The following is a 16,597-nucleotide window of genomic DNA, read 5'->3' on the forward strand; positions in this document are numbered from 1 at the left end:
ACAGACCGAGAGAAAACCAATAATGTACCTGTGACGACATTAGGCGATGCCTCCTGATCCTGGCGGCTGGACAGAGCATAAATGCGGTTCGAAGGACCGCTAGTACCAGAAGCTCCACCACAGCCTCTGCCACGACTCGCTGGTGCTGAAGTACCTGGCCCCGTAGGGCGCATAGCCACTGATGAAGATGAAGACCCGGCGGCTGATCCGGTAGGCTGCGCTGCACCACCCGAACTACCCTTATACGGGCAATCTCTCACAGAATGGCCCTGACGGCCACAAGAAAAACATGCACCGGTGGCCCTGTAGCACTCCCCAGGATGGTATCTGCCACAATAAGAACACTGAGGCCTAGGTGGCCTCGTCTGACCAGAACCCCTGTCTGTCCGCGAACCTGAAGCCCTGGAGCTCTGACTTGCTCCTGAATAACCTGGGCTATCAAATCTACGACCTGTAGGCTGTGGAGGTGCGCTCTGTGCCGGCTGGGATAGATGTCTGCTAGGCTGCTGCGGCTGCTGAGGCTGCTTGCCCCGAGAATCTCCAGAGTACCCAGATGATCTGGCCCTCTTGGGCTGTCTCCGATCCTGGCCCCTATCAGGCTGACGTTCCCTATGCCGGTCCTCCATGCCCTGGGCGTGGGCCTGAATCCGGGCAATATCCATGCCGGGCTGAGCAGCCAATACCAAACAGCTGTCGATAAAATAACGGTCCAGCCCCATAATATACCTGTGCATCCTGTCAGCCATAGTAGCTACCACAGCAGGTGCGTATCGGGCCAATGAGTCGAACTCCATACTGTACTCTCGAACACTGCGACCCCTCTGTCTCAGCAATAAGAATCTGTCAGCCTTGGCCCGCCGTAGCTCCGGAGGCAGAAAGTGGCTAAGAAAAGCCTGAGAAAAATCATCCCAAACTGCTGGGGGAGCGCCGTCGCCTCTGGATAACTCCCATGACTAGTACCAATTTGCCGCTACATCATACAACCGGTACGAAGCCAATGCAACTGACTCTGTCTCGGAAGCATTAATAAACTGTAAGGTGCGCCGCATCTTCCTGATGAACTCCTCGGGATCCTCCTCGGGCTTTGTCCCGAAGAACTCTGGAGGGCCACAAGTCAAGAACTCACGGGCTCTCGAACTGTCACGCCTGTAAGCCCGGTCACCTCCCAGTCCGTGCCCCTGAACCTGTCCTGCCACAAGTCTAGTCAATAGCTGCACTGCCTCTCTCATAGTCTGATCCTCAGTCCCTGGCCGTGGAGCTGGAGGCTCAGGTACTGGAATCTCGGGAGCTGGCGGTGGAGCCGCCCCTCGACCTGTAGCCGCTGCTGCTCCAATATCCTCTACGTGTGGCGGGGTGGAAGAGCCCTCTGCCGGGGGCAAAATATCAGGAGCAATATGAGCATGGGCCCTGGTAACCCTCTGGGTCCGACTAGTCTCTCCCACAGCTGCTGCCTTGGCCTTTTGGGCCGCTGTCGCCTTCTTTGGAGGCATAACTGCAAATGTAACAATTCGTTAGGGAGGAATCATCCTGATAACACAGCTCTATCGCACGATCTAAGACAGAAAGAAGGGTAGTATCCTAAATGCCCTGTAGCCTCCCGTTTATAGGTGTGGTGCACAACACACCGATAAACAAGACTCTACTAGACACGGTCTGTAGACATTCCGAGGACGAACCGCTCTGATACCACTTTTGTCACGACCCAACCCCGTAGGCCATGACTAGTGCCCGATCTGGGCATTCGAACACATTCTAGTATATGGCAGAAGCCGACAAGGCTTTATTTCAAATTTAGCTAATTTTTAGAAAAATTTCGGCAGAGTTTCCTTTGTTTTACGGACTATCCCATATATCCTGCACGCAGAAAATACCAACAAAGGCAACACAGGGCCAACAAAGCAACATCTAAATATATGCGGACCGGCCGCCGCGGCGAATGGGATCGCCCAAACACAACATAAGCACCCAATTGTACAGAAAGATCCCGACCCACAACATGTCCACAGACCTCTAACAAACCGACAGAATCATATGACGGGACAGGGCCCCGCCGTACCCATGAACGAGAATATACATATATAGAAGTGACAGACTATACCAAAAGATGGCTCTGAATGAAAGAGCGCCCTAAGAATAGCAGAATGAGATCCTAAGTAGACGGGTCAGCAAACCTGTCGTCGGTACCTGCGCGGCATGAAAACGCAGCCCCCGAAGAAAGGGGGTCAGTACGAAATATGTACTGAATATGTAAAGCCTGAGCTGCAGAAACAAAATCATAACTGGTGCAGAACATACAGAAAGTAAACGGAAAATCCAAAGTATTAGATACATATTTCCAAAACATGCAGAGTGTGTACAGAACATATGTCATATCAAATCCGGCCCCTGCCAAGGGACTCGGCAGACAGAACGTGGCCACCCTCCCGACGCTGGTGCCACAACACAGAAGAATCAGAATAGGGGCATAACCCCGTAACATAATATGTCATATCAGATGGCCATAGTAAATCATATCAGAACAAACGTACATGGCACATCATACTCCACAAACCCATGTACGCGTATACCTGCCCCCTCACATCGAGGCACGGCGAACAATGCAGGGGATTACGCTTGACAACATATCCTGGCCCAGGCTCAGTGTGGGAAACATTGGGGCATCCACGAATAGAGTCGTGAGAAACTAATGCAAGTAAAATATCATAATGTTGCCATAGACTCAATGAGGCATATCAAAGACAAACCGATCCGATGAAGTCGGAAGGAATCATAGTAAATGAGTTGCGAGTATCGAAACAATTTATCAGACTTAATGAAATATTTAAAACCATATTAGTTAGGTAATTAAAAGGGTAGTCGAAACATTTCTTTCAAAAATCGTTCAAAGAGGGTACTTTAGTACATTAAGGGCAAAACCGGGAATAGCGGGCCCACCTCGGAACAAGAAAGGCGGTGGGCTCAAATTACGCCCTTTGAGCTTATGGGGTCACCTATAAAGGTTCTACGGACATTCTATAGCTTTTCAAGGAGTTTAGAGAAAGTCTACATACTTTTAGGAAAAGCATATCAAAATGGTTCAATTCTACTGAAGGAAAAACTGAGATTTTCTCTTGCGGATTCCAATGGCCAAGAAGGTCTTTTAAGGCCCGAATCCGATCCTAAAACACTTAGACATGCCAAAAGAAGGATCGGGGTGGCTTTACATACCTTTCAAGCTCCTTACGCCTTTCCAAACACTCTTCCCGTTTCGTCAAAAATCTGCAAATGGTAAAGTTTGCCAATTGTAAGTTATAGATGCTACAATTTCAATTCAACTCTTATTTGCCTACCGAAATTTCGGCAGCACTTCCCCTATACATATAGCACCCCCGAGAATTCAACTCGGCTCACAATCATCAACAACAACCCAAGCAACAATATCAACATCAACAACAAACACTAGAAACACAATATGGCACAACTAGTTCTACTTGCCGACATAATGCCATAACCTTTACTTTAGCCTTAACTTTTAAACTATTCTCAACAATTTCACATTCATTATCAATCTAGATTACCACAACATAGTTTAAAAGCATTTCATATCGTTTCCACAAGATATTCATACGATATACATAATATACAAACTTTCCGCCAAAGTCATAACGCATTCGAAACTTCTAATCTTTGACTTACGTATTCATAACATGTTTCCATCTTCCAAATTCATCAATACCCGTCATAATTTGCAACCTAATAACTTCATTTTCATAATGTCGCAAAATCTTACTTAAACGACATAAGTTTTCTGCATTCCATTTCAAAGCAAACTCATATCGTTTTACTTTCATTTACATTGCAAGAATCACAATAACACAATTAACACACTAGACGAACTTAATCCATTTCCATTCCACACACCCCATACCACACGGCCAAACACCCCACTACCAACTACTATCCAATGCATTCAATTTTCATTTCCAAGATGCATTTCATCCCATCCACAACTAGAATATGATATAAATTCAACACCTTACAATTATACACATACATATATATACACGGCCACATGCCTATATACATATCCACTCGGTAAACTTCTATTTTTCCGCACAAACAACTCATGCTCACATACTACAACACAAACAAAACTTCATAACACAATAAAAAGGAATGAATCCTTACCTTTTTCTCTAGTCTCCTTTACTTGAACTAGTGATCAAATTGAGGAACCAAGTGCTTCTTCCTCCAAGACAACTACACCAAGTTGAAGAGGCTACCCAAATTAGTAGGAAAACCACAAAATATGAATTTTTAGAACAAGATTTTTGGTGGCTAATTTTATGGGGTTAGGGCCGAAACCCTCTAGTCTTTGCTCTCTCTTTTGTTTGCTTAATTCTTTCTTGAATTTTCTTGAAGCAAAAGAAGACTTTTCTCCCTTTATCTTAATTAGTCACATGGCCAAGCACATGACTAATTCATGTTGGACTTGGGCCATAACTTGGCCGGCCATGTCCCTTAATGTGGGCCTCAATTCCATTAATTGTTTTGAGCCCAATGACTTGTGAATCAAATTTTGTAATTCCCGAAACTAATTCCCAAAATTCTAAATTTGCCCTTAGTCTTCCTCGACACTTCGATATTAATATTCTTTCATAACAACTCAAGGGTTACATAAATTCAATTATGACCTTACTTCATACAAGTCCAAATTATTTCCAATTTTCCAAAGATGTGAAAACACGGGATATAACAACTATATTGTAGAGAGATCCAATTTCTGGAGAAAAGGACACACCAGATAAAGTGTGGGAGATCCAACATACACATAAGAATGTTAACGGAGAACGGGTGTGGTTGGATTCAAAATCCCAACAAATTCATGTAACTCCCTAAAATCACTGCCTTATTATCTTTGCATCACATTACTTGCTACTTTCATATGTTTATGTCTTCGTGTAAATGATTATGCATAAATGTAGGGCCAGCTTCAGCAACTTGTTGTTGAACAACAATCTGAAGACGTTGAGCATCCCATGACTAGAGAAGAGATGTATTCATCCATTCTTGGTCAGAGATCAGGCTATGTTCGTGGTTTTGGACATGGAAAGAAGCCTCCCAGAAAGACTCAAATGCAACAGGCAAACATAGAAGCTAGCGTGTCTTTTGCGATGGAAATTATGCGTCAAGAGATGCAAGCTGATATGGACCGGAAGTTCCAAGAAGAACTGAACCGAAAGTTGCAAGAAGAAAATGAACAGATGAGAGGAGCGTGTACACATGAGAGGAGAATTTGACAAGATGATCCAAGACCAAATGGCCGCTTTCATGACTAGAATTCTACAGGTACTTGCTCTTGCTCCTTCTTAACAAGTTTTCTCCTTTACTTGACAATTCTTCTTTCTTACTTTTGAAAATTATTTTGTGTCTTGCTCCATATAAGTTGCTGGCTAGTTCCTCTAAATCTGATTTTCTAGCAGAATTTTGTATTTCGCTGCTACTAAAGTTCTGTTACAATTTCAAGTTGCTGATTTTAGAAGTAACGTTCTTTCTTCTTGTCCTTTCCGATCGTTTAATGTGTTGGTTTATTAAAAGATGGAGCAGTTTTTCCTGTGTTTCGTTTTTTACACCAGCAGCAACAAACGCTGCCTTTATGCATACCTTGTGGCAAACACCTTGTGCACCAACAGCAACAACCAAGGCTACAAAGTGCCAGCACCAGGCTGCTCCGATCCTCTGATGCTTGTCTGATAGAGGCCAGCAGTAGTAGAACCTGCTGCTGCTACCCTATTCTAACTCCCCTACCTGTTACAAAAATCCTTGTAACACAACCAGTCCTCTATCAGTCCAACCTCCAGGCCTGCACACCCTTTGGCACAACCAGCCTCTATCAGCAACCAGTTGCTGCATTGCTGGTTTTGTATTTCTTCTTGCATAAACACCAGCTGTACTGCAATCCATGTACTCCCTCCTGGTTGACACCAACAACAATAGGTGCTGCATTTATGATGGTTCTATCATCAGTATCTGTGTACAACTACCAGCTATATTTCCTGACTGCTGTAAATAGCATTGTTTGCACCTCATCATGACTGTTTACTTTCCTGGTGTACTTGAAAATTTCTTCAAAGTATACCAGATTGTGTAAAATTTGTCACTGGGCTGCTGCTTAATTTCCAACTGCTGCACATGGCAGTGCTGTTTTCCATCAGTACTATACCAGCAATCAACTGCACCTCTGCAACCCATCATCTCCCCTATACCTTAAATCTGATTATCCACCCATAGCAGTTGTAAATGAATGGTTCCATCAATCTGTATCTTCACGTCAAGCGTTTCCCACCAAAAAACCATATTTCCCATTTTGCCCCTGATCATGAAAAAACAGTCTTGATAGTCCAACCATCAGGTTCTCCAGACAATATATTTGTAAATGATTGTATAAATCATTATCCATCATCCTGGCAGTTTTCGGTAATGTAGTTTGTAGTTTTTCCATATTCTAATTTGTCTCTAATGCTCTTGGAATGGGTTGGATTTAAGTGTGGAATTTCTCTAGCGATTGTTACTAGTTGAGGTTATTTTCTAGCAATTACCCTTGCCATATTTTTTAGAAATTACCTTAAATTTAAGTGGTGAAATTGATTGAAAGAAGAAGCATACCAACTTGATCCCATAGCAATTTTGGGAACTCAATGGTCTGATTACACCCCTAGTAGGAACTGATGTATATGTGCAGGTTTAGATTTTGTAACTCAATCATGATATTCGATACTAAATTTTAAATTTTGATGAGTATTGCATGGATATTAAAGATATGATAAAAAAATATATTGCCATGATGGTATCTGTTGGGATTATGTTACACTATAGTTAGGCCTAAATACTTTTTCAATTTGGCTCATATTATCTTATACATATTTCTTGGATTTGCTTTCCTTGGAACTGAGTTACAACATGGTACAGTTTTGGTAAAGTAGATGAAGTATGAACCTTTATCTTTATAAAGTGTTGGAACTATTATGTCATTGAATTTAGATTCTTATGTGCTCTAGTTTATTATTAGTGTTGTGTTGGATTATGAGAACTTTCAAAGTGATCCCGTGTTTTTTTTAATTGCAGGGACAAGGTTCTTAAGCAATGGGGCTGCCCAAAGAGGAGCTTCAAGGCGTGCAATGGAAGTTTTTGCTTTTGGATCATATGTAATATGCATACAATGGAAGTTTTTGCTTTTGAATCATATGTATATGCACACAATGAACCGAAGTATTATATATATGTACGTAATATATATGCAGTTGACTTTTAAGTATTGAAAGTATTTATAATATTCGGCTTGGGAATGCTTTTGTTGTTTGTTATTTGTTATTGAATACTTTTAGTAGCAGTATATTAATTTTAGACAATTCAATTGTCTATAGTAAATCTTCATGATTTAATTGTTTTTGTAGTTATTTTTATTGTTGCTAAAAGTTGTTTTTCAGCAGCAAGATAAATGTTGCCACAAATGTTAGTAGTTTTTGTGGCAACTGTCCTCGCTCCTAAAAGTAACTTTTTAGTAGCAAGATTAAATCTGCCACTGATAGTACATTGAGTTTGTGGCGACAAGAGTCGCTACTAGTAGTAATATTTAATAGCGAGGACAAACTTTCCATTGATAGTCTATTGAGTTTTGTGGCGACCAAAGTCGCTACAAAATATCACTTTTTAGTAGCGAGATAAAAGTTGCTGCCGATAGTTCATTTGTTATTGTGGCGACAGAGTCGCCACTAAAGCTTTTATTCAGTGGCGACCAAGCCAATATCTGTGTTGTAGAATATGTTTTGTGACATGCTTGCTTACCTTTTGTGGCAATATATGTCGCTACAAATATCTGTTTATTGTGGCGACTACCTATTGTCGTCACAAAAAACCTTTAGTTATGGAACTACTACCAACGGTTAAAAGTCGCTGCTATACTTTACTTACATTGTATTACAGTTTTTTCCACGCTCTCATTATATTTTGATCATAATCAACGCTATAGAGTGCCACTTCTTTACCTCGTTCGCAAGCCTACTCGTAAAATAGAATAAACCTTGCGAAGTAAGCATACTCAACCTGTTACTCTTTCTAATCAGACCTATTACACTTACCATATACCTGGAACAATATCAGGGGAGAACTCAGGATCCTGTCGCTCAGCTAACGCATGGATATGATACTGGGATCCACTTGGAATAGGCGTCCCTCTTTGGTTTCTATCACCACCTACTAACATCTGTAGCCTTGGCCTTGGGGGGCGTACCGATGACGAAGAGCCAGCTATCACTCCCGTAGCCCGAACCTTACCTTTACCACGCCTCCATGGGCAGTCGCGCATGAGATGGCCTAGCCGAGCACAGGTATAGCAAACATCCGAACCCAAGCGGCACGGTCCCCAATGTAACCTGCGACACTGAGTACATCGTGGTACCGAGGATCTCGTCTGACTGGAACCACTCCGAATCCGAGAACTGGAAAATCTGAGACTCTGGGGTGACCTAGAATAAGCAGGTCCATCAAATCTGGGTCTAGGAAACTGCGACGGAGCACCACTTGTTGAACAAACTGAGTGCCTAGAGAATTGTTGCCTCGGAGAACCCCTAAACTCACGATCAAACCCTGAAGAACTAGCTCTCTTTCTCCAACCCCTGTTACCATGGCCCACATCCTGCTGCCGATCTTGAGCGGCTACTAATTGAGTCAGTAAAAGAATACCCTGTCTCATCTCTTAGCCCGAGGCGTCTGGAGGAGAGACTAGGGGTGCTGGAGCTAAAGTTGAGGCTCCCCGCTGATCCTCGAAAGTGGGCGAATTATGGGAAAACCGAGGTAGGGCCTTATTCTGGGGTTCACTCTCCTCCATATTTCTAGACGGCTCCCGTTCAAGCCCTTCTTCAACCACAATCTTGACCTTCTGGGCTGCCTTATCTTTTCCTTTCATCTACTTTGCTGAAATTATAACGCACAATTAGGGAGGGAATAATCTTATAAATGCCCTGTAGCCCTGTAGCCCTGTAGCCTCCTGTTTATTAGTGTGGCGCGCAACACACCATAAACAAGACCCGACTAGACACGGCTCGTAGACACTTCCTAGGACTGAACTGCTCTGATACCATATTTGTCACGACCCGACTAGGGGCCGTGACGGGTACCCGGGGCTAACCACCGAGCACCACACTTTCTACTACTCATCATACTCATTAAGCGTTCTTTTATCAAATTCATACTCAAATCATAAGAAAATCATTTTTCATTCGAGAACATATATACTTTGATATACATAAACCTTTCGGCTATCAAAATGAATATATATATATATATATATATATATATATATATATATATATATATATATATATATATTTATTTATATAGTAGTAACATCGTGAAACCATATAACCCACTCCTGCGTATCTACGAGCCTCTACTAGAGTGCAAGACATATGGACGGGACAAGAACCCGTCGTGCCCAAAATACATCTACATATCTACACAATAACCCAAGTAGCACCTCCGGAATAATGGAGTGCTCCTGTAAATCTACTGGTGGCTCCTATGGATCGGTACTGTCTCCCTGTCTACCTGTGGTCATGAGCACAGCGTTCAAATAAAATGGACGTCAGTACGAATATTGTACTGAGTATGTAAGACACGAATAAAATAAGCATTATAGAAGAATCACAATGTAACGACCCAGCTAGGGGCCGCGACGAGTACCCGGGGCTAACCACCGAGCACCGCTCGTGCTATCATTTTCTTAACCCATTTAACAATCATTCATCGATTCCTTATTAACTTAAAAAAAGGATCTGGTCTTCATTACAAAATATAATGCTCTTACACAAGAACATATTTCAATATACTCATACACATACATACTATCCACGTCATGGAACCACATAATCCCACATCGAGTATCTACAAGCCTCTATTGGATGACATATACCAATATACACAAAAGGATCAACCGAATAGCACCTCCGGAATAGTGGAGTGCTCCTGTAAATCTGTAGATGGCTCCTACGGATCTGCAGCGTCTCCTTGTCTACCTGTGGGCATGAGCACAACATAAAAAAGAAAAGGATGTCAGTACGAACATTGTACTGAGTATGTAAGGCATATATCAAGAAATAAAAGAGAGAATAAGAAGATAAGGTAAGTGCAAGAAGATAACCAGTAACTGCTTGCCTCTTAAGGCGGATTCATGCATGCATACTCATAAAACATCGTATCATATCTTGCTGTGGAACGTGCAGCCCGATCCATATATCATCATATATAAATATAATGTCGTGGAACGTACGGCCCGATCCATCACCCATAAATCCCGCGTCCGAGATGAGATCATAATATGCCAGCTGACCAGGTGGCTATGCGTCTATAACACCTCACCTCTCCCCTGAATACATATACATATCATATACTTATATAATATACATAGCATGCATGGGAGCCCAAGAAAAAGCTATGGCTCTATCGGAGTGACGTAAGGTCTGTAGCCTCCGACTATATTATGGATTAATCATGATCGTCATGTCTCACCTTGAAGGAACAATTATTATAAGGTGGGACTATCAATGAAGAATACAGATATGAATAATAACATCAAGAGGAAACATAAAATAGGGTCATAATCTTATAAGAAGTCAATCCATATGTTTGGAATCTTAGAGAAAATGTAGTCATCATTCATGAATAGAATCGAGAAGTCAATAGATGGCTCAACATTCTCATGTCGTCTTTTAAATCTTAACATTGGAACCTTTAAACATAAAATCGTTCTCATCATTACATGCTCATCATATATGCTCATCGTAATATGCTCATCATAGTATATACATGAAGACTCTAGAACAACTATACTTTATCGAGGTGACAGAAGGTCGTGAACCCTCGATCCCATTATGAACATTTATAACCATTCTTCCTCACCTCGAAAGGATTAATGTATGAGGTGAGTATAAGCAAAGAATGACATTATATCACTACTAAACTCATAACATTGCTCTTATCTCGTATAATTATTCATGATCTTGGACTCTTAGCCATTAGGAATGTAGGAGAATCATGAGGATGAAAGAAGAATCATGTCCTAGGATTTATGCCATGGAAGAAAAGGACTAGCCTCACATACCTTGGACGTTTAACATTCTTATCGCTTGCTCGCTTCCCTTGTGATGCACTCGTATATACCTTCAAGAGAGTTCATGCCGTCATTAGTTACGCAATTATAAAAACATTCTATTTCAGCTCCCAAAGATTCACAACAATAATCACAATATAAAAACCAACAAACATCGCTTATATACATTTAGGAAATCCACCAATTTCCTCCAATTTCTCCACATCTAGTGGTTTTAGCCTATCATCACATCTCCTCATACATCACACATGTATCATGGTATAAACATTACTTATAATGTATTCATGATCACAACATATCAACATTCATGATTTCCATGCAACTACCATTCAATTGTGACACTACTCATCCTTTTAGAAACTCATTTTCCATGCTTTTCTACAATCCAAGCATCTTAGCCTTCCAATACCTTAAGCAACATAGTAAAATCATGAAACATACCTTTGATGATGGTGGAACAAGCTTTGAATGGAATTCTTCCTCCTGCACCAAAGTTTCACTTCGCCTCCTTAGGGTTTTCTTGAAGAAGATGAATCCTACTTGAGTTTCATATGCTTTGCTCCATGGATTTTATGTTGTTGATCATCAATTCCCCTTGAATTTTTCTTATGGATGAATGTTATATTATTCTCTAGAGGGTTCTTTAAGTGAAGAGTGGAAATGAAATGAAAATAAAATGAAAAGGGGCCCTTATATTTAAAATTGAAATCTGGCCGAGGGACTTTATACGGACCAACATACGGTCCGTATAATTTTTACTGACCGTATGTTGGACCGTATGTTTGGTCCAGTGAACTATATTGTGCTGGGCCAAATCCACGGTTGGACATACGGTCCGTGGATTTTATACGGCCAGTATGTCTGGCCGTATGTTTGCCCAGTTTTTCGAGACTTGTTCTCATCGACTCGTTTGATCTCCGATCCTTATGGAACCTTCTTAGTACTTGCTTAACACCTCAATACCAATCTGAGGGATGTTATAACATGTCTCTAACCATCATTATGCCATCACAGAATCGTTACCCATTATTTTCATCTGATACACAACATATGGTTTGCTTTTCCTTACTAACTTTCTTTCCTCATCTCGGATGTCCTTGAGAATCTTAATTAGGGCTATTTACACCCTTATTGCTTGCCAAAATATCGCATATGTTATGTCCTTCGCTCACCCATTCACTGTACATGTACGGAGGATTTCCAAGGTGTAACATTCTTCCCCCCTTTTGGAACATTCGTCCTCGAATGTTAAAATACTCGGGAATTCTAGGAAAATTTCGCCAAAGTTTCCCCTGAAATCTGGCACTACCAACCTGTCACAACAATCACAATAACACTGCCTCACAGGGCTATAACACAACATAACCTATCTATGGCCACACACGACCAAAAGAGCAAAAAGTAAGCATGCATACCTTAAGATCTCGGCGTATCATCGTGAACTTCTCCTGGAGATTGGAATAGGCACGGGTATTTGGATATCTATATTCTCTTCTGCTCTCCAAGTCATTTCTTCCCGGTCTTTGTTTTTCTACCAAACTTGTCTCAAACTACCTCCTTATTCCGAAGTCTTCGCAGTTGCCTATCTAATGTGGTAATGGGTACCTTTTCATACATCCCCTTCTCTGTCACTTGAGCACCATTCATTGACATGATTCTAGTAGGATTTCTAACATATTTAGGAAGCATCACGTTATAAATGGTAGATCTAATTCATAAGCTACCTTGCCTATTGCATACGATCTCGTAAGACCTAATATACCTGGGACTCAGCTCCCTCTTCATCCCGTGATCTTATCGCTTTCGTAAGTTGTCATATCCCAGGCTATTATAGTAAGCGTACAGCATATACTTATGTCGTATTCCAAGTGATTGTCCTATTTTCCCTTAACAATAATCCCCACTCAACGTTCCAACTTAGTTTATCATATGTTTCCCTGGCCGGAGTATTATGACTCCATTATCCCTGTTTTACCTCTTACTCCTCATCTAAGTACTCACTTGACTTCATTGGCGACGCGTAAATATCAAAAAGTTACATAATCTTTGCGCTATTCGCATTCATACACATCTATCCATATACATGTATCCATATCCATGTTCGCATTCGTAATCATACTCATTTACACATCGTATCTATGGTCATGTTCATATCGATATCAATATCATTCACCACGACTTTCCCATCAATGTCTTTGTCTCAAGAATGGGGTAACCCCACAATAAACATGTTAATCTCATGAATTATTCTGTATCTCAGGCCGGCATGCCTTCTTCTTGTGACTACCATCACCCTCTATATTTACAACATTCTCCGGTGCCATATCTTCATTTGGGCTAGAAGAGTATTTAATCCTGGATGCAATTAAATCAAATATGAGGACAGAGAAATGAGAGTTTCCATTATACTGAAAGAGTAAAACGTAACCACAACCAATTTAATAGTACTCCTTAAACTGATTCCAGCTCTTCTGCAGCCATGTCACACAATCAGAGCTTTACAGTTTTACTCCCCGTTTGGCGCCACTTAGGGCCTTAAGGGACAAAACGTCTCATAGATCAGCCCCATGCTTCACTAAAAATTCATTTGGGATTTGCAATTTAGAGGGACGAGGAGGTGGTATAGTGTTGAAGAGTTGTGGGTCCACCCCCACCTGTCGTCGATGCTTTACTATCTTTGCCAACTCACGGCCCTTCTTCTTCTTCTTCTTCTTGCTTTTGGGTGTCGCCTTATTCTACTGCCTGTAGTCAAAATGATCCCGTAGGGCTTATCATTTCAAGCTACACACTGGTATCCTCTCTATTCGCTTCCCCCCTTTAAGGGTTTTACTCGTGCCTGTAAATCTTGAGTTCACGTACTCCTGACTACACTACGTCTCTCTCATACCATTCCCCACAATATATGGCTACAACAATTCATACGTGAAGCCTTAACGTACTCACCTTACAATCTTGTAACCAAATAATTCACCCGTTATAGTAATCCGAACAAACATGTATTTTACTTGGCGCATCCTGTAATTATGAGTCAATATCTAAATCCGCACCAATTAGCAACTTCCTGCCCCATAGGGATGCTTACATTAGTATTAGGTCTAACTATCCATGCCACCCATCTAATGTCACTTGCCCTCTTCTTTGGCGCTCAAAATTTGCTTGCAATGCCATCTTCGTTTCTCTAGGGCTTAGGTCTCTTACGCCGGTAATGCGCCCCATGCCTCCTTATTATTTTACTCCGATTTACTCTTGGCACCAATTTCATAACCATGTTGTACCACTATCGTTATTAATTATGACTCTGCTCCATTGATTCATCGTCATACAGTAAACTCATAACTCCTGATCATTTTTCCTCTTCAACTCTTTACTTCATATACTTCACTCGTTCTAACTTAATATAAAAACTTCGTAGGAAATACTTTCTCCTTTGACTACCACACAACTATTCCTTAGGTACGCATACTTCGTATATTTCCTTTTTGTTATATTTTCGCCCTTATTCCTTCCTGCTCGACTTACCTCATTCCTCCCGTCTTATATTCGATCCTCGACTTTTCGTGTGAGGAACCATATTCTTAACTTAGTACCGCTTTGTCCTTTAGGATGTACCGCCCTTGCCAATCCATCTCTTACTGCCAAAACTGACTCTGTTCGTTCTGATCATCCCCTCTCACTCCTATCATGTTGACCCTCCCCCTACTAATTGTCCTACTTTCATTATTTATCCTTACTGTAGTCTTGATCTTTTACGCCCAACTAAAGATATCATCCATGCTCTTAATTATGCCCATCACGGCTATTGCTACTCCGCTATATCACTTTACTATGATCCCCTTTTCGGGTTGACTTCCCCCTTATTGCTGGCTATTATCTCGATCGTTGAGAAATTCCTGCGCCGAACTTTCCGCAACAAGGTCCTTCAAGCTTTCTCAACTACTGCTCCCGGTTCGCTTGCTGGTTTCACACTTGTATTCATATAAAGCTTAACATGCCCTTAGGCGTCTCCTTGCTATACTTTACATTACAATTCTTGTTACGGGTTCGTTGTACCCAGATCATAATCTACCCTATAGAGTGACACTTCTTGATCTCGTTCGCAAGCCTGCTTATAACATAGGATAGCCTCATGAAGCAGGCATACTCAACCTGTTATCCTTTTTAGTCAGTCACATTACATTTACCATATGGATTATTTGCCCACGTATTCGCATTAATCATAAAACGGTGCTAACAACATACCTGGAGTAATATCAGGGGAAGAATCAGGATCCGGTCGTTCGACTAATGCCTGGATATGATGCTGGGATCCGCTTGGACTGGGCGTTCTTCGGTCTCTACCACTGCTTACTAGCATCTGTGGCCCTGGCCTTCGAGAACGTGCCGATGATGAAGAGCCAGTCACCACTCCCGTAGTCCGAACCTCACCCTTACCATGTAACGATGGACAATTATGCTTTAAATGGCCTGGCCGAGCACAGGCATAACACACATCCGTGCCCTAGGGACACGGTCCCCGATGTAACCTGCGACACTGAGTACATCGCGGTACCGAGGATCTCTTCTGGCCAGAACCACTCCGAATCCGAGGACTAGAAACTCTGAGACTCTGGGGTGACCTTGAATAAGTAGGTCTATCAAATTTGGGTCTAGGTAACTGCAGAGGAACACCTCTAAACTCGTGATCAGACCCTAAAGAATTAACTCCCTTTCTCCAACCCCTGTTATCGTAGTCCGCATCCTGCTGCTGAGCCTTAGCGGCTACCAACTGAGTCAATAAAAGAATAGCCTTTCTCATCTCTTGGCCGGCGGTACCTTGCGAAGGGATGGGGGGTGGTGGAGCTAAAGTCAAGTCTTCCTTCCGATCCTCAAAAGTGGATGAAGTATGGGAAAACTGAGGTAGGGCCTTATCCTGGGGTTCGCCCTCCTCCATATCTATAGACGGATCTCGATCAAGCCCTTCTTCAACCACCATCTTGCCCTTCCGGGCCGCTGCAACTTTTCCTTTCATCAGCTTTGCTGAAATTATAACGCACCGTTAGGGGAGGAATAATCTTACAACACAGCTCTATCGCACGATCTATTAAGAAGAAAGAAGGTCATATTTCCTAAATGCCCGGTAGCCTCCTGTTAATAGATGTGGTGCACAACACACCGATAAACAAGACTCTACTAGACACGGCTCGTAGACACTTCCTAGGACGAACTGCTCTGATACCACTTCTATCACGACCCAGCTGGGGGCCGCGACGAGTACCCGGGGCTAACCACCGAGCACCGCTCGTGCTATCATTTCCTTAACCCATTTAACAATCATTCATCGATTCCTTGTAAACTTAAAAAAAAGGATCTGGTCTTCATTACAAAATATAATGCTCTAACAAAAGAACATATTTCAATATACTCATACACATACATACTATCCACGTCATGGAACCACATAATCCCACATCG

This window comes from Lycium barbarum, chromosome 3, assembly GCF_019175385.1.
Source record: "Lycium barbarum isolate Lr01 chromosome 3, ASM1917538v2, whole genome shotgun sequence".
NCBI classification, from domain to species: domain Eukaryota; kingdom Viridiplantae; phylum Streptophyta; class Magnoliopsida; order Solanales; family Solanaceae; genus Lycium; species Lycium barbarum.